We start from the raw sequence: 19,962 nt of genomic DNA, 5'->3' as shown, positions 1-19,962 counted from the left end.
GGTCCCACCTGAAAAGGGTGTTTATAATCTTTCTTTTTTTAATTTTATTTTATTTTTAAACTTTACATAATTGTATTAGTTTTGCCAAATATCAAAATGAATCCACCACAGGTATACATGTGTTCCCCATCCTGAACCCTCCTCCCTCCTCCCTCCCCATACCAGCCCTCTGGGTCGTCCCAGTGCACCAGCCCCAAGCATCCAGTATCATGCATCGAACCTGGACTGGCAACTCATTTCATACATGATATTTTACATGTTTCAATGCCATTCTCCCAAATCTTCCCACCCTCTCCCTCTCCCACAGAGTCCATAAGACTGTTCTATACATCAGTGTCTCTTTTGCTGTCTCGTACACAGGGTTATTGTTACCATCTTTCTAAATTCCATATATATGCATTAGTATACTGTATTGGTGTTTTTCTTTCTGGCTTACTTCACTCTGTATAATAGGCTCCAGTTTCATCCACCTCATTAGAACTGATTCAAATGTATTCTTTTTAATGGCTGAGTAATACTCCACTGTGTATATGTACCATAGCTTTCTTATCCATTCATCTGCTGATGGACATCTAGGTTGCTTCCATGTCCTGGCTATTATAAACAGTGCTGTGATGAACATTGGGGTACACATGTCTCTTTCCCTTCTGGTTTCCTCAGTGTGTATGCCCAGCAGTGGGATTGCTGGATCATAAGGCAGTTCTACTTCCAGTTTTTTAAGGAATCTCCACACTGTTCTCCATAGTGGCTGTACTAGTTTGCATTCCCACCAACAGTGTAAGAGGGTTCCCTTTTCTCCACACCCTCTCCAGCATTTATTGCTTGTAGACTTTTGGATCACAGCCATTCTGACTGGTGTGAAATGGTACCTCATAGTGGTTTTGATTTGCATTTCTCTGATAATGAGTGATGTTGAGCATCTTTTCATGTGTTTGTTAGCCATCTGTATGTCTTCTTTGGAGAAATGTCTATTTAGTTCTTTGGCCCATTTTTTGATTGGGTCATGTATTTTTCTGGAGTTGAGCTGTAGGAGTTGCTTGTATATTCTCGAGATTAGTTGTTTGTCAGTTGCTTCATTTGCTATTATCTTCTCCCATTCTGAAGGCTGTCTTTTCACCTTGCTAATAGTTTCCTTTGATGTGCAGAAGCTTTTAAGGTTAATTAGGTCCCATTTGTTTATTTTTGCTTTTATTTCCAATATTCTGGGAGGTGGGTCATAGAGGATCCTGCTGTGATGTATGTCAGAGAGTGTTTTGCCTATGTTCTCCTCTAGGAGTTTTATAGTTTCTGGTCTTACATTTAGATCTTTAATCCATTTTGAGTTTATTTTTGTGTATGGTGTTAGAAAGTGTTCTAGTTTCATTCTTTTACAAGTGGTTGACCAGATTTCCCAGCACCACTTGTTAAAGAGATTGTCTTTAATCCATTGTATATTCTTGCCTCCTTTGTCAAAGATAAGGTGTCCATATGTGCGTGGATTTATCTCTGGGCTTTCTATTTTGTTCCATTGATCTATATTTCTGTCTTTGTGCCAGTACCATACTGTCTTGATAACTGTGGCTTTGTAGTAGAGCCTGAAGTCAGGTAGGTTGATTCCTCCAGTTCCATTCTTCTTTCTCAAGATTGCTTTGGCTATTCGAGGTTTTTTGTATTTCCATACAAATTGTGAAATTATTTGTTCTAGCTCTGTGAAGAATACTGTTGGTAGCTTGATAGGGATTGCATTGAATCTATAAATTGCTTTGGGTAGTATACTCATTTTCACTATATTGATTCTTCCAATCCATGAACATGGTATATTTCTCCATCTGTTAGTGTCCTCTTTGATTTCTTTCACAAGTGTTTTATAGTTTTCTATATATAGGTCTTTAGTTTCTTTAGGTAGATATATTCCTAAGTATTTTATTCTTTTCATTGCAATGGTGAATGGAATTGTTTCCTTAATTTCTCTTTCTGTTTTCTCATTATTAGTGTATAGGAATGCAAGGGATTTCTGTGTGTTGATTTTATATCCTGCAACTTTACTATAGTCATTGATTAGTTCTAGTAATTTTCTGGTGGAGTCTTTAGGGTTTTCTATGTAGAGGATCATGTCATCTGCAAACAGTGAGAGTTTTACTTCTTCTTTTCCAATTTGGATTCCTTTTATTTCTTTTTCTGCTCTGATTGCTGTGGCCAAAACTTCCAAAACTATGTTGAATAGTAATGGTGAAAGTCCTCTAAAGTCAGGAACAAGACAAGGGTGCCCACTTTCACCATTACTATAATCTGTCTTTTATTTCTCTGCTTTCCTTCCTCTACTTTATTCTGTAGCTTGAAACTAGTTTCTCCATTTGCTTCTTGGTTGTTAAGCTACAGCTCTATATGATTTTCATAGGTTGACCTACCTCCCTGCACTGCTGTGATCACCTGGGCTGCCAGTCTTGCAATGCTGGTTTATTGGCCTTTGTCCTTTATTCCCACCTTTTACTACCAAGAGGTCAGTTGTTATACAGAGCCTTTCTTTTTCTTGTCTTTTTTTTTTTTTTGCATAGCCTTTCTACTTCCCTCATACCTCATATCTCAGGTAGTGCCAAAAATGTTTCCCAGTTACAGATGTAACAGAGTGTTTGCCATTCTAGGGCATGGCAAATACTTCTCAGAGTATGGAGAATAGAACCTAGTTCTTAAGAATGAAGAGGATGCAATCAGGATTTTAAAGCTTACAGCTAGAAAGCTAGTGTTGTGTATTTCCTCTAGCTTTAAGAAAAAAAAACACCATACTCTCTTCTGTCCTTTCTTTTGCTTTCTTTCCTTTCTTCATTGTTCTCATTAGCATGGAAATCTGACATGCAGAGGTAGATTGAGAATGAAGGTAGTTGGTAAGTAGTAAGTCTAGGCTGATGGTGAAATCAAGTAGAGAGGGAATATACTTCCTTGGGGGAATAGCAGAATATCAGAGGTTGGGGAGACATAGCTTGAAAAAGATTTCTTGGAGATACTGATATGAACTTCAGTAAGTATTATACCACCCTGGTAAAGAATCACCGAGATAAATAAAAATGACTGCTGTTTCATTCATAAATGTTTTATTTTTATCAACCCCAAATGACTTTCTATTTCTTTATCAATGTTTTTGCCTTACACAATAAAACAGAAAAAAAATGCTGAAGAAAAAAGAAACTTACAACAACCAACTTCACAGATGCTTTCCAATATTTGCAGTATGCTATATCCAGGGGCCCAATGAGGCAAAGAAGTTCTTATAAATAATGGAAAAGGCAGATAATACTGTAGTGACCCTGTATATCTTAAATTCTAGCAGATTATGTGGAGCAAGGAAACATCACTGTCTGAGATGGACAAAAAGAAAAATGCTCTGGATTGTGGGGGTGGGGGGCTCTCCCAGCTTCAAAATGCTTTTTCCACATAATTGTATTAATTAGAGAGTGTGTATTGGTTGATTATCTCCTCTTTTAAGACACAAATGTCTCATGGAAAGATTAAACCTCAATCATATTTTAACATCAATTACTTTAATCAGATACTCTGATCAATTCCTATCTGAGGTTTCTATTCCCCAGTGGCTTGAAAAGGAAAGTGTAAGGGAGGTATGTGAATCTCTTTATTGCCTCCTTTACCTGTTTGATGGTATTATGGGGAGGGACTTTCAAAACACTTCTATGATGAAGAACTCAAGTGTTGGAACAGGATGAAGGGACATGATTAGATTAATTTGATTCTTAGTTTGTCCTCCTTCTTCACCTTTCTAAATCTTCTCCAACTTAACAAACTCAAATTCTACACATCATGGAAAGCCTCCCCATCTCCTGCCAGTTTACACTGATTTTTCTCCTTCTCTGAATTGCAACAGTATTTACTATCTATACCACCCAATCCAGTGTTCAATTAGGTATATATGTCTCCTCCTATTCTTTAGTGAGTTTATATGTGGCAAATGTGTTCTTTTTATATAAGACCAGTATTCTTGCCTGGAGAATCCCAGGGACGGAGGAGCCTGGTGGGCTGCCGTCTATGGGGTCGCACAGAGTCGGACACGACTGAAGCGACTTAGCAGCAGCAGCAGCAGTGATGTAAATATATTGTAAATGACTGTTGGAAGGAAGTGACTGTAAGCTCTTGAAGGCAAGAATTGTGCCTTTCTTATTCTTTCCTTTATTATTTTCCATGGCAAATAGGATAGTATATTTGGATCTAGGGAAAAATCAACTGTAAATTCTGTTTTATGTTATATTGTTATCTACCATAACACATACATTTGGAAGTGGATGCTATGATAGATATGCTTCCAGAAATGGCTTCAGTTACTCTGCCTAAGCTGTCAGCATTCTTTCCCTGCTTTGTACTAGCCTTAGCTCATGGCACTGGCCATTCCTGATGACTAAGGCCTTGGATAATGGCTCTTTCTCATAATGAATAGTGGGAGCACTCGGAAACGCCATTAGGTAGCTTCGTGAAATAGGATAGGAGCATTGAAGAAAAGAAAGTACAGTAGCTCTGTCTATAATTTTCCAGATTATCAATGTGTTAACTAACCTTATTGTGGTAATCATTTTACAATATGTGTATGTATGTGTGTGTGTATATATATATATATATATATATAATCAAATTATACACCTTAAACTTACAAAATATTTTATGTCAATATATCTCAATAATTTGGGGAAAACATCTAGACCTGATAATATTAATAGTTGTTTCTGTGTTAAAGTTGTCTCTGGAGAACATAAAGGGGATAAGTTTGTTTAGCAAAACCATCCCTTTTCTTTGGCATAGACTCAAGAGGGCAAACAAAGAATACCCTTCTAGAAAGATAGAGCAGCTTTTAATTCTCCTTAGCAGTTGCCAGAACAGTAAAATACAGTAGCCATTGGCAGAGCGTGTGTTAAAGGGATTTATATATTTAATCATTTCCCCTCTGCACTTCCTCACCCTTGTACTTCTTTCCTGTAACATCAGGTAGAATGCAGTGCTGACGATTGCTTCTCTTTCCCCCAGTTGAAGTTTAAAATTATGAACGCTGTATAATGAAATGGTGATTTTTATTCTGTCCTGGTGGTAAAAAGGGATTTGCTGATGTGTAAAATGAGACAAAGATAAATAACAAACAGATGTTCTCACAAAATGTTCATTAAATCCCTGCCTAGTAGAAGATGCTAGATTACATGTGTTCAAACTCTAAATGTGTTAGAGAATAAGGAGCTTTTATACCTTAATGCTCAATTTAGGAAAGACTATATAGCTTTCTCTGTAAAAAAAATCATAGTAATCAGTGACTTTATAGTTCCTTCTTCATTTTGGAGTGGCTTGTCATGACTGTTTTTAAACTTTTCTTATTGATTTTGACAGTTCCAATTATCTAAGCAGACATCACCTTATTGAGGGATTATGGACTGGGTTTAAGCCTCCTGGATTATAAGGCCCCAGATATGGGTTATCCAGCCTGTTGAAGGCTTGTGCTTGGATCATCTCTAAAGGACTATCTGCCATGAGGAAGTGCTAGTGATTGTGAGGGAGTAAGGTTAGGAAGGGGGCATAGGAACAGAACCATCCTCACTTTGTTCTTCTCACTCTTCCATAAAACCTAGAAACTATAGTTCTTGACCTAGTGTACTGCTTACCACAGTGACTCCCTGCTGCAGGTATGCTGCTGTGCTGCCGTGTTAAGTGCTAGGCAGGTGTTAATTTTTGGTAAGTTGTAATATGTAGTTTACGTTCCCAAGATGGGAGGGAATATCAGCTTTACCTGGGGAAGGAGATAGCTGCAGAAGATAGCTGAAAGCAATAATATTTGATCTGAATCTTGAAAGGTGGTAAACTTGGTAGAAAAGAAAACCAAAGCATTTTGGTTAGAGAGAATAGCATATACAAAGACACAGAATCCTAAAACAATATAAGCAACTTTGAATGAATTCCTTCTGATTCAGTTTGGCTTTGTGCTTCAGCTTGCTCATCTGTAAAATGGGCTTAATAATGATAACCTATTTTATATGGTTGTGAGGACTAATGAGTTAATATGTGTAATGTGGAGGAGTTCCTGGCATGTAATAAGTAATTTAAAAGTCTTAGCTCTTATCATGACATTAATAGCTGAAGTTTGGCATTTGGGTAGGAAATTGGAGAAAAGTGAAAGCAAAGTACTAAGTGAGAGGGACAGGTTATAGATTGTGCCAACTCGCTTTAGTTGCACCCAACTCTTTGCTACCCTGTGGACTGTCGCTCACCAGGCTCCTCTGTCTGTGGGATTCTCCAGACAATAATACTGGAGTGGGTTGTCATGCCCTCACTGTGTTAAGAGATGTGTATATTTTCATTTTACAGGATTGGTCAGAGAGAATAGCATATACGATTATGGTATTTTAAGCTGAGGTTTCAAATAAGTAACCAAATTTGCATGTTAGGTATCTGTTTGCCTTCTGAGAGATAAACTTCAGTGGGGCAGGAAAGGCAGAGTATTTGTGGAAATTGTGGAGCCAGAGGATCAGTTATAAATTATTGCAGTAGTCTAAGTAAGAGTATTGCAATAGTCTAAGTAAGAGATGATGGAGACTCTAAAGTAGAAGATTGGCAGTGGAAATGGAAAGACAGGTGCAAATTCAAGATATATTTCAGAGTTACTAAGTATCACAGACTGGCAATAACAAATCTGTTCTGTTTGGCCCATGCAGTGTCTGAATTTGAATGCCTATAGATGGAACATGCATTCTCTAGTTTGACTTGAGCTTCACCACTCCCTATTGTATGACAATATTGATGTTATCACAATATCATAAATTGATGTTGCCTGCTGGCCATTTATGGATGAAGGAGAGAAGCAGTTAAGGATGGTCTCTAGATTTCTAGATTGAGTGACTGGATGAACAAAAGTACTAACAGCCTAGATCAGGAATTCAGGAATATGAAAGAATTTGAGAGAAAAGAGAAAGTATTGCTTTGGTTATATCTAGTTGGAAGTATCTACAGGATATTAATCAGAAACATAGATCTGAGGGTCTGAAGACAAGTATGCATTAGAGATATAGATTGGAGAAATCATTAGTTTATAGGTCATAGCTGAAACCATATAAGTAAATTAGGTATGCTGCTGCTAAGTCACTTCAGTCGTGTCCAACTCTGTGCGACCCCAGAGACAGCAGCCCACCAGGCTCCCCCGTCCCTGGGACTCTCCAGGCAAGAACACTGGAGTGGGTTGCCATTTCCTTCTCCAATGCATGAAAGTGAAAAGTGAAAGTGAAGTCGCTCAGTTGTGTCCGACTCTTAGCGACCCCATGGACTGCAGCCTACCAGGCTCCTCCATCCATGGGATTTGCCAGGCAAGAGTACTGGAGTGGGGTGCCATCGCCTTCTCCCATACTAGAGTATATTTAGAATGTTAAAAGAAGACTGAGCTCAACAAGAAACCAATGAAGTGACCAGAAGTAGTGCTAAAGAAGGGAAGAGTTCCCAGCATAGGGTAGACCTCAAAGAGTAGACTTATAATGTAGATTCAAGTGTAGACTCATAGTGTACAAACACTTTGACTGGTTCTCAATGTATGGATCATGAATCTCTGGGCTCCGCAAGACTCTTTCAGAGAGTGTGAGAGGTCAAAACTGTTTTCACAATAATTGTAATATTATTTGTCTTTTTCTCTGTGTTGACATTTTCACTATTGATGCAGAGCAATGGTGAATAAACTGCTGGTGCCTTAGCACAAATCAAGGGAATGGTACCAAATGGTACTTGTTAGTAATTGTATTCTTTACCACCACACACTCACAGTTAAAGAATTTTATTTTTACTTAATAATGTCCTTGATAAACCAGTAAATATTATTAATTTCATTAAATATTGATATTTATGCACATATCCTTTGAAACAGCTTTTTTGAGGTATAATTGACATACAAAGAACTGCACATATTGAATGTTTGCAATTTGATTACATATCTTTTTAATAATCTATGTATCAAAATGGGAAACATGGATAAAACACTTCTTATACATTCTGAAGCGTGACAGTGTCTGGAGGTAAAGCAAGTGCTTTACATGATTGAATTGTAAACTGAACTGCAAGATTTTTACACAGAATTTTAATTTTACTTGAAAGAACATCTAACAAGAACTAACTAACAACTAACAAGCAATGATTATTCAGACCTGGGTATTTGGCAGCCATTTTCTCAGAAATAAACTAAGCCTGTACTTTAAGGAAAATAACTGACAGTATTTGTTGTCAACAATAAAATTTGAGCTTTTAAGTGAAAATTAGAATTTTGGAACACTTGACTCTACTAGCAGAAACTTGAGAGCTTCCCAATACTAACCATCTTTTCTGATGAGATTGAAAGGTTGCCACTATGAGCCTTGAATGACACCAGGATTCTTGGCCTCTGGAGGAGAGGAATTTGATCCGAGGCCAGTGAAGAGGCTTGATTACTCAGAGCTTTTGTGTAATAAAGTTTTATTAAAGTCTAAAAGAGATAGAGAAAGCTTCAGACACAGACATTAGAAGGGGGCAGAAAGAGTACCCCCTTGAAGTTTATAGCAAGAAGTCACATACCTGTTAGCAAGCTGCTAATTAGAGAAAGGAAATGTGTCAAAAGTCAGGGAGTTGCACCAGGCTCCTCACCCACAACATGCATTTTGAGATAGCATTGGCACAAGGTGAATTATCCCGGGCCGTAAAACAATTGACATGAATCTTGAAGAAAGGCGATTTCCAAGCAAATACATAGTTTCACTAACACAGCTTAAGAGAAATGGGTAAAACATACTGGTTTGTTGAGCCATTATTGGTTCTGACCCTTAAGCAGAACTGATTTGAAGAAAGGCAGATTCTAAGGTAAATCCGTAGTTCATTAACATAGCTTAAGAAAAACATTTCCACAAGAAAAACTCATTGGTTAGCTCAAGGTTTGAAAAAGTTAAATTCAGGTGGAACCAGGTGTGATCCTGGCAACACGAAATTTTAAAAGAAACCTCCTTTCAATTTTGTATAGAGAAGGGCAAGAAACCATCTGACACTTGCAGTTTGTTTTCTCCTGCCTCTTAAGAGAGAGGACAAAAAACGTCTGACACTTGCAGTCTATTCCCTCGCTTGGGGATCCTAGCCTTCCTGCCTGTTACTCTCAAGATCAGCAGTGATGTTAACTCATGTGGTTTGTAAAATATTATGTAATGAAATAAGTCACCCTTTGGAAGATCTACATAGCTCAGTCAAACACTATTTTTCACATGATCGATGCATGATGTAAAATCATGCTTGGGTAAAGATTCATTTAAAGCATAAGGCTGGGGAACTTCCCTGGTGGTCCAGGGGTTAGGAATACACTTTGCAATGCAGGAGACACAGGTTTGATCCCTGGTCAGAGAACTAAGATCCCACATGCCCTGGGGCGACTGAGCCAGTAAGCCACAACTAGAGAGCTCACCTGCCACAGGGAAGAGTCCGCGTGCTGCAACAGAGATCCAGGGCAGCCAAAGTAATCTTTTTAAAAATAATAAGGTACATATATTTATAATTGTTATATCTTCTTCTTTGATTGATCCTTTGATCATTATGTAGTGACCATCTTTGTCTCTTTTCACAGTCTTTGTTTTAAAGTCTATTTTATCTGATATGAGTATTGCTACTCCTGCTTTCTTTTGGTCCCTATTTGCATGGAAAATCTTTTTCCAGCCCTTCACTTTCAGTCTGTATGTGTCCCCTGTTTTGAGGTGGGTCTCTTGTAGACAACATATGTAGGGGTCTTGTTTTTGTATCCATTCAGCCAGTCTTTGTCTTTTGGTTGGGGCATTCAACCCATTTACGTTTAAGGTAATTACTGATAAGTATGATCCCGTTGCCATTTACTTTATTGTTTTGGGTTCGAATTTATACACCCTTTTTGTGTTTCCTGTCTAGAGAATATCCTTTAGTATTTGTTGGAGAGCTGGTTTGGTGGTGCAGAATTCTCTCAACCTATGAATGGATAAGAAAGCTGTGGTACATATACACAATGGAGTATTACTCAGCCATTAAAAAGAATACATTTGAATCAGTTCTAATGAGGTGGATGAAACTGGAGCCTATTATACAGAGTGAAGTAAGCCAGAAAGAAAAACACCAATACAGTATATTAACGCATATATATGGAATTTAGAAAGATGGTAACAATAACCCTGTGTACGAGACAGCAAAAGAGACACTGATGTATAGAACAGTCTTATGGACTCTGTGAGAGAGGGAGAGGGTGGGAAGATTTGGGAGAATGGCATTGAAACTTGTAAAATATCATGTATGAAACGAGTTGCCAGTCCAGGTTCGATGCACGATACTGGATGCTTGGGGCTGGTGCACTGGGACGACCCAGAGGGATGGAATGGGGAGGGAGGAGGGAGGAGGGTTCAGGATGGGGAACACATGTATACCTGTGGCGGATTCATTTTGATATTTGGCAAAACTAATACAATTATGTAAAGTTTAAAAATAAAATAAAATTTAAAAAAATAAACACTGAAAAAAAAATAAAAATAAAAATAATAAGGTACAAGGCTGACCAGTAGATTTTAATATAACAATGTGTAAAAAATTCATTAATATGGATTCAGATTCCCCACTGCATTTGTCTTAAAGAAACTACCAGTGTCAAATTTTGGTTTAGTTAAAGGAGAATATCCACAATGATCTGAAACAATTATTCAACTACTCTTCCACTTTTCAGTTACATACTTACATTAGGCCAGATTTTCTTCATATACTTTAAAAGAACCTATCACAAAAAACATATCACAACATATTGAATGCAGAAGGAGACACAGGAATTCAACTGTCTTCTAATGAACTCTCTTATATTAAAAAGATTTGCAAATTAGTCAAACCTTCTTACTTCTTCTTTTGTTTTGGAAAATAAATATTTTTCATGAACATGTTACTTAATGTAAACATACATTTGACTTCATGTTGTTATATGTAAAAGAGTAAATAAATCAAAACTTTTAAAATGTCACAGTTATAACTCCTAGTATGTGCTAAGTTGCTTCTGTCATATCTGACTGTTTGCAACCTTGTGGACTGTGGCCTACCAGGCTCCGCCTGTCCATGGGATTCTCCAGCAAGAATACTGGAGTGGGTTGTGATGTCCTTCTCTAGGGGATCTTCCTGACCCAGGGATTGAACCTGTGTCTCTGATGTCTCCTGATTGGCAGGTGGGTTCTTTACCATTAGCACCACCTGGGACACCCAATTTTTTGTATGGTTGGTATTAAATATAACCTACAGAAATCAAAGACTCTTTGAGATTCTAAGTATTTTTTAAAACTTCAAATCGGATCTGCTGTTGTGGATTGCTGAATAAAAGTGGTGGAGGGAACAAATGATGACCCTTGTCTTACTGTTAAGTAGACTAGACTCCTATAAGGGAAACTGACACAATGAAAAAATATACTATGAAAAATATGATTCAGAGGCAGAGCAAGTAACATATACAGTAGGCACTAACTAAGAATAGTAGGGATATAAGTGGTAAGGGACTTGTTGCCAAGAGAGACTTAAGCATAGGTAGGATTTTGTACAACAGAAGAGTGGGGAATATTCTTTCTAAGCTTAATGACTATCATGAGCAAAATCCTAGAGGCCCAGATAAACTTAATATGCTCTAGGAACTTTAAGGAGACCATCCTGACTGGAATAAATAGTTGGCATTGGTTAATAGCAGGAAATTAGTTTGACTAAATAGGCTAGAGGCAAATTTGGAGAGCTTAAAATGTCAAGATGAGGAGCTTAGGTTTTATGGACAATGGAAAGCTATTAAAGTTTCCTGACTTGGGATGATGATGTGATGAAGGCAATATTTCATAAAAATTAGCCTAGAAGTCATGTAAAGGAGAGATTGGAGTAGAAAGACTAGAAATTAGTTAGGATAGTATTGTAGTCAATCCATTCATCAAGTGGTGAGGACCTAGTCATGGTAATGGAAAGTCAAGAATGGATGCAAGAGATCCTGAAAAGACAAAATGAGCAGGACTTGACTGATTAGAAAGAGAAGATTAATGGTGAGACTGGATGACTGAGAGAATAGTGCTGTCATTGATGGAATATAAGAACATAAGGAGACCCATTTTAAGTAGTTGATGATAATTAGGTCATTACTTGAAGGTGTGGGATTATCCAAATAGAAATATATATGAATACGGAGTCACTAAATAGGAAATGGGATGCAGAATATAAAATTGAGAGGCTACATTTAAAGAGATAAGTATTGTGTTTGAGGAAATGAATGGGTTTGCTGAGGAATACGTTCTATAAATCAGGAGCCCAGGAACTAAGACTTAATGATAGGCGGAGCCAGTGAAGGAGAATGAAGAAACAATTGAAGAGGAATAGGAGAACAGAATAATAACCAGCCTACAGAAACCAAGAAGGGACAGATTTTCAAGAGGCTGGAAATCGGCCACATCAAATTCTACAGAAAATAGAAGATTTCATATATAAGTTGAGTTGAGTGAAAACAAGAGTCTTTGTATTGTATTTTTCATTCAACAATGTTGCCTAAATGCCTAGAATTGTACTCAGGAAGGCAGGGATCATTGGAGACCTTCTCAGAAGCTTCCTATCATGGATTTGCTGACAAATGTTTTCCTTTAAATAATACAACTGAAGTTGTAGAAAGAAGATACATAGCTAAAGTCAACTTTTTAGTGATAAAACTAGGAACACATCCTGTATCTTTAAGTATGAAAATTTATCTTTCTGTATAAAATATAAAGAATTTTTTTAAATGTCTAAAAGCTTAAACAGATATATACGAACTCATATATGATTTTTTACACACAAACATATATATATCTGACAGTTTTTTTTAATTTATTTAATTTTTAAACTTTACAAAATTGTATTAGTTATGCCAAATATCATAATGAATCTGCCACAGGTATACATGTGTTCCCCATCCTGAACCCATCCCTCTGGGTCGTCCCAGTGCACTAGCCCCAAGCATCCAGTATTGTGCATCGAACCTGGACTGGCAACTCGTTTCATACATGATATTTTACATGTTTCAATGCCGGTTTTTTAAAACATGTTGTATTTACTGAAAGAGTATGAGTAGAAACTGAAAAGCCAAGTGAAAAAAAAAACATGAAGAGATAAAATTTATCTTCAAATGATTTCTTTAATTACAAAACCAGCCAGAAATATAGCAGAAAATGTGTGACATTCATAGTAACTTCATTTTAGTTTCAATGCTATTATTCAGTTAATGTAAATTAATATGAAATATGATACAGTTAAATGTAGCCCCCATATATTACTTTTAGTGCATATTTGAAGGCAGAAAAGTAGACTAAATCAGTGAGAAATTGAATTCTAAAGCAGAGATTATAGTTTTCCTCATAGTTCATATGTCAGAATTCTCTCTCTCTTCCTCTTACCTTTGCTTTAGTTCTATTGCTCTTTTTTTAGTTTAATAACAAAAATTATAAAAATATTCATTTTAATGATAAAATGGTAATTTAGCAGGAAGCAGAACAATGGTGTCTTGCAGTGGATCTTTAAATTCAATTTTTCACTAAATTAATTTCATGAGGTGTGTTGTTCTATCTAAATCTAGACAGTATAGGTATTCATGTAGATTCATAAACCGTATCCCATGAACTCCAAATAAAAGATATAAACCTAATTTTGTCTACAGAGACAGAGAAAGGAAAGAGAAAAGTACTTTATTAATTCTAACAAAATCAGATTCCTATTTGAAACTGAGAAAGGAGAAAATATGTATAATGTAGGTCTGTGTATATGTATTTCAAAAGGAATACATTAATGAAGTAGCTATTTCTTCTTTAGAATGACAGATATCTTTTCTCTCAAAAAGAAAAATAATAAGGTCTTGCCTGGTGGTCCAGTGGTTAAGGATCTGCCTCCCAATGTAGGGGATGAGGGTTTGATCCCTGGTCGGGAAACTAAGATCTCGCCCACGGGGAAAGTAAGAGCGCCCATGCTCTCTGGAGCCCCTGTGCTACCACTGGAGCGAATTCTGCCTGCTACAATGAAAGATCCTGCATGTCACAACTAAGAGCTGACACAGCCCAAAGTAAATAAATTTATAAAAAAGAATAAGAAATGATATAGGAAGAGTTTGGATTAGATGACCTGTCAAGTCGGCGTTGTCCGTTTCTGCGCTACCGGCCTTCCTGTTGGCGATTGTCTGAAGTGTTTTGTCGCGTCTCCCGCTCCTCCTGGACTCAGGTTGTAACCACAACCGCCCGACTCCTTAGCTCTGTCATGTCCTCCTCGTCTATCCCCCTTGGGGTCCCAGTCGTATGCTGTTCATAAATTCTTTAAATGGTCTGCGGAGACGCCTACAAAAAAGAAATAAGCACGTGTGTCAAAACATTCACTTGCCGTAGTCGGCAGGATTCGAACCTGCGCGGGGAGACCCCAGTGGATTTCCAGTCCACCGCCTTAACCGCTCGGCCACGACTACTGCTGGTGGTTGGTTTTGGCAGTGAGACCTATGTAGAGCTGACACACAAGTGTCTAGTAACAGGTCAAAATTTTCTCAAGTGGATGCCATTTTCCTGTAAGGAGGCTTAAGAAGGGGAGCAAAGAAGCAAATCATCCACATATTACAACAAAAGAAGGAAGCTCTCAGGGACTTTATATCAACCAGATCAGCCTTCAGGATTTGCGAGAAATAAAGACTTCGTAAAAGCCTGCGGGCCGAGAGGAGCTACTCCATGTTCAAAGTAATGCTCACAATTCTCCAGGCCAGGCTTCAGCAATACGTGAACCGTGAACTTCCAGATAATTCTGACATTTGTATTGTCTTGGTATTGGTATCTGTTCTTTAGTTTGAGGTTTTCTGGTTTCTTGATATCAGTAACTTTTTAAAATTAAATTCTTGACATTGTAAATATTATATTATGAGATTCTGGATCTTATTTACATCTTTTCTTTTGGTAGGTCTACTCTGGCATCATGCTGATGGGGGAAGTGGTAACCACTTCATTACTACTGTGTGGAAATAGAAGTGCAGGTTCTCCACTAAGCTTCCAGTGATACTCTGGGGAAGTAGAGGGGAACCCTGTTACTGCTTGTTGACTTAGAAACTGAAGCTCCCTTCTAGGGCTTTGCTGATAACTGACAGAGGGAGGGGCACGTGATTTCTGCTCACCCTGTGGCCTCCACTAACATTGACTGGGGATAAAAGATCCATATGGCCTTTTTCTACCCACTAGGTTCCCACTGAGTCTTTGCTCATGGGAATGAGGGTAAGGCCCTAGAAGTTGAAGCTCCCTTCTAGGGCTTTGCTGATACCACCCTGGCTGATAGAGAGGGAGGGGCACCTGATTTTTGCTCACCATGTGGCCTCCACTAACATTGGGGGAGAGAAGATCCATTTGGCCTTCTCCTACCCACTAGGTTCCCTACTTAGTCTTTGCTCATCGGAATGAGAGTAAGACCTATGTTTTTCCTATATTGTTTGGCTGGAATAAAGTGTTTATTATCTAAAATTTTTCTGAATTGCTGTTTGCCCCTTTCTTGGTCTTTTGACTAGAGAGAGCAGGCTTTCTTGAAACTAGTTTTGTCTGTGCTCTTTGGTTTCTCTGGGTTGCTGGCTTCCTCAAGACCTCGTCCAAGATAAATGAAGAACACCCAGGAAATTCATCACTTTGTTAGTCCTTGGATCCCAAAGTCCTTAGCCAGTCTGCCTTTTTTTTCTCCACCTTTCAGAGTGCTTGTGTTAGTTTTATAGAAAATAGGTTTTTAGCTGTACTTATTGGGAAAATTAGGGAGAAGTGCATCTCTTTATCTTGTGCTAGAACCAGAAGCTCAGATATACTTTTTATTATTTTAATTTACCATTTAAAGGTGTTTTCTAGAATTCGATGTGTCAGCCTACAGACCCACCCCACTCATCATGTTCATAACCATCATTGAAATTATATATTTTAACCATGGTACCTCTCAGCCTTCTTTCATCCCTTGGATCATTTAGTTGACTTTCAGCAGATAATCTTCAAGTCCATGGTGACTTCTTGTAATATCCTGATGGTATTTCCCATATTTCTCAACTCTGATACCTGTTCTTACTTCCAACTCTGAACTTAGTCATTTTAGCAACTGCCCAGATTTTTGTCTTTAATGAAAAGTTAAGATGAATCCTCACTTCATTGAAAACCATGCTCAAATGTCACCTCTTCAGAGTGGCTTTTCATGACCATTCTCTGTACAGTTACTCTGCTTTCTTTTCTTCATACCACTTATCACTATTTGACCTTTTATAATTATGTGTTTGTTCATTGTCCCCATCCCTCTAATATAAAGACTCTTAGGACAAGGCCCGTGTTTTATTCACTGTTGTATTCCCAATGCTCAGAAAAGTCCCTGGCACATAGTAGTCTCTAAGTAAATATTTTAACTGATTGAATGAATAAATATGTCACAAGGGATTTGGTGAAAGAGGGAGAAGAGAATGGAGAGTTCAGGGCACCTGATCGAAAGAATTCTAACTTATATAGGACAGTAGCCTCCAGATTAGACATACATGGACCAAACTTAGATAAAAATGTGTGAGGGGCAGAAAATTACTTTTTCTCTTTTGGGTTCTTTTCTCTCTCTCATGTAAACCACATTTCTTGTTCTATGAAAATACTTTAGCATAGGAGCAAAGCCTTTTTAAATATGGCACTTATAGCCCTCTGATGGCAAGGTTGAAGACTCCTGACCAGAAATTTCCACATTTTGCTTAGAAGATGGAAGCGAGTGACAGTTCGGCCAGCTGCAGTGCATCAGAACTCATGTGGTCCGTGGAAGAACTGTATTCATTCCAAATGCAGGTCTTTCAGTGAAGTGCAAGACCTTGAGTTGAATCCAGTTTTTACAAGTGAGTAGTTAAAATGCATAGAAGAAAGCAGTGAGGTCATCCATCCTGAGCAGTCAGGACCTCATCATATTTCTACTCACCCTATGACTTTTGTTGCAGCTGCCTATGGAGCCATACGTGGGCTGGGATCTCTTTGCTTGTCACAGCAAAGGAAGGGATACAGCATCTTCTCTATGATATCACTGCACCTTGGAGGAAGATTACAAAGCAGTGTGATGTTTTTCATTTCATCTCTTAGTTTGATGTCTCTCTAAGCCACTCAGGTGTCAGGTGCCATGGATGGAAAAAAAACCTGTTTTAAACTCTCCCAGAATGTTTATAAAAATATGTCCATTCCTAATCTATATTCAGAAGAGTAGTATATATTATACTATAATAAAATATTATGGCTATGCTAAAACAAAAAAAGTGTAAAATTAACACCTTAATGTCCTTTCAAATATAGTCGCATTCTAAGGAAACACAATTCAGGTTTGAGAACGTTAGTCATATATAACACTTGTCCTGGATAACTGATATCACCTGAGCTATAAAATTGCAAAGCCACCCGGCCCTTCCCAGAAATATTTCCTCCAGAAATTATATTGTTCCTTGAACAGGCAAAGCTTTTACTCAAATGAGCTGTCTCCAGCAAGCTTTCCATCAAATTCTTTGCCATTGGTGCAGTTGCCTTAATTTTACTTAAGTGCTTGCTGGCTGACTTTGAGTCCAGAAAGACAAAGTGTATCTTATGGGACAGAATTCAAGCTTGGGAGGAAAAAGAAAAGCAGCTGCCTTCTTTTTGACCTCCCTGCCATTTTCTCACTACTAGTGGTGATGAGGAGGTGTGAGCCAAGATGGCCCTCATTTCTATCTTGATAAACCTGCTTTGGTGACTTGCTTAGAACAGCATGTGAATGACCTCCATAAAAATAAGTTCATTGAAAGAATGATCTCCTGGCAATTCAAAATTTGGTCTAATGATTTACTCCCACAAAATTGCATTTCACATGCTTGGACTGAATTTTGCCTTTATTTTGTCTGCTGACTCAAATTGGGGAGCTAAGATAATGGGGTGTACTTTTTTGTTTTGTTTTTATTCTAATAAAATATCACCCTTTAATTGTAGGTAGTGGATAGTGGAATGAATAATGAAAAAATTTGCTTTCCTTGTAAAACTGTGCTTATGAGAAAAAAATCTCTCACATACGAAAAATACTTTTAACTGTACAGATCTTTTGGCTGAATTTCAGTCAACATGAGTAAGATAATAGCCTTATGCATCCATCCACCCATCTGTTCAGTTCATTTGTTCAATATTTATTGAACACCTACTCTACCAGGCATTGATGATACGGCCACGAAAAAGATAGAGAAGTGAATCTTCTACTCCGTGGGCCCTTGATGGTGGCCTACTCCTTGAAACCCTCTTTCCTCTGAAGTGCATCCCCACTGTATTTATTTTGTTTCCCAAAAAGTTGGTGAGCTCCTCCAAGGCGGAAATTCTATCTTGTGTTTTCTATGATGCTAGACATTTGACAAATACTTGATGGACTAGATTTAACAAAAATTTTTGAAGATGTAGGTGACGAACATTTCAGAGCTAGTCATAGGATGTTAGATTTAGAAGGGGCCGTAAAGATAATCTATCCATAGATCTCCAGAGGGTAGTTGTATAGATACCTTTAGGGTTGCTTCCAGGGAATGGGGACAGCCCAGCAGAGGGATGGTGGTACTGTTACGACCTTCAGTGTACATCAAGCATAAGATTTGTACTTTCAACCCTTTTACATGGAAAACATTTCTGTAAGATTTTATATGAACAAAGATATGGCTGCTTAAAAAAAAACCCTCTAAACTACTAATTGGTCCAACACCTCTTACAGATCTTTTAGATAGGCCTGGACTGGAATGGGTGAATTTAACTCATATGATCATTATATATACTACTGTGGGCAGGAACCCCTTAGAAGAAATGGAGTAGCCATCATAGTCAACAAAAGAGTCCAAAATGCAGTTCTTGGATACAATCTCAAAAATGACAGAATTATCTCTGTTCATTTCCAAGGCAAACCATTGAATATCATGGTAATCCAAGTCTGTGCCCTCACCAGTAACACTGAAGAAGCTGAAGTTGAACGGTTTATGAAGAAGTACAAGACCTTTTAGAACTAACACCCAAAAGATGTCATTTTCATTATAGGGGACTGGAATGCAAAAGTAGGAAGTCAAGAAATATCTGGAGTAAGAGGCAAATTTGGCCTTGGATTACAGAATGAAGCAGGGTAAAGACTAATAGAGTTTTGCCAAGAGAACACAGTGGTCATAGCAGACACCCTCTTGCAACAACACAAGAGAAGACTCTACACATGGACATCACCAGATGGTCAACACTGAAATCAGATTGATTATATTGTTTGCAGCCAAAGATGGAGAAGCTCTATACAGTCAGCAAAAACAAGACTGGGACCCGACTGTGGCTCAGATCATGAACTCCTTATTGCCAAATTCCGACTTAAATTGAAGAAAGTGGGGAAAACCAGTAGACCATTCAGGTATGACCTAAATCAAATCCCTTACAATTATACAGTGGAAGTGAGAAATAGATGTAAGGGACTAGATCTGATAGACAGAGTGCCTGAAGAACGATGGACGGAGGTTCATGACATTGTACAGGAGACAAGGATCAAGACCATCCCTGAGAAAAAGAAATGCAAAAAAGCAAAATGGTTGTTTGAGGAGGCCTTACAAATAGCTGGGAAAAGAAGAGAAGCCAAAAGCAAAGGAGAAAAGGAAAGATACACCCATTTGAATGCAGAGTTCCAAAGAATAGCAAGGAGAGATAAGAAAGCCTTCTTCAGTGATCAATGCAAAGAAATAGAGGAAAACAATAGAATAGGAAAGACTAGAGATCTCTTCAAGAAAATTAGAAATACCAAGGGATCATTTCATGCAAAGATGGGCTCAATAAAGGAGAGAAACCGTATGGATATAACAGAAGCAGAAGATATTAAGAAGAGGTGGCAAGAATACACAGAAGAACTATACAAAAAAGATCTTCATGACCCAGATAATCACGATAGTGTGATCACTGACCTAGAGCCAGACATCCTGGAATGTGAAGTCAAGTGGGC

At 37.9% G+C, this 19,962-nt stretch overlaps 1 protein-coding gene and 1 non-coding gene across 17 annotated transcripts in view; one reads left to right on the top strand and one right to left on the bottom strand.

Annotated features, from left to right (window-relative positions):
• The window catches only part of ENOX2 (ecto-NOX disulfide-thiol exchanger 2), a 295,795-nt gene that overhangs the window by 31,517 nt on the left and 244,316 nt on the right, over positions 1 to 19,962 (top strand). The gene's annotated exons all lie outside the window — the stretch shown is intronic.
• TRNAS-GGA (transfer RNA serine (anticodon GGA)) lies at positions 14,365 to 14,446 on the bottom strand. The gene has a single exon. It is a non-coding gene; the product is annotated as a tRNA-Ser (tRNA).

Source organism: Bubalus kerabau, chromosome X, assembly GCF_029407905.1.
Source record: "Bubalus kerabau isolate K-KA32 ecotype Philippines breed swamp buffalo chromosome X, PCC_UOA_SB_1v2, whole genome shotgun sequence".
Lineage (NCBI taxonomy): Eukaryota > Metazoa > Chordata > Mammalia > Artiodactyla > Bovidae > Bubalus > Bubalus kerabau.
The sequence above is the reverse complement of the archived record's forward strand: the minus strand, read 5'-3'. Positions and strand labels throughout refer to the sequence as shown.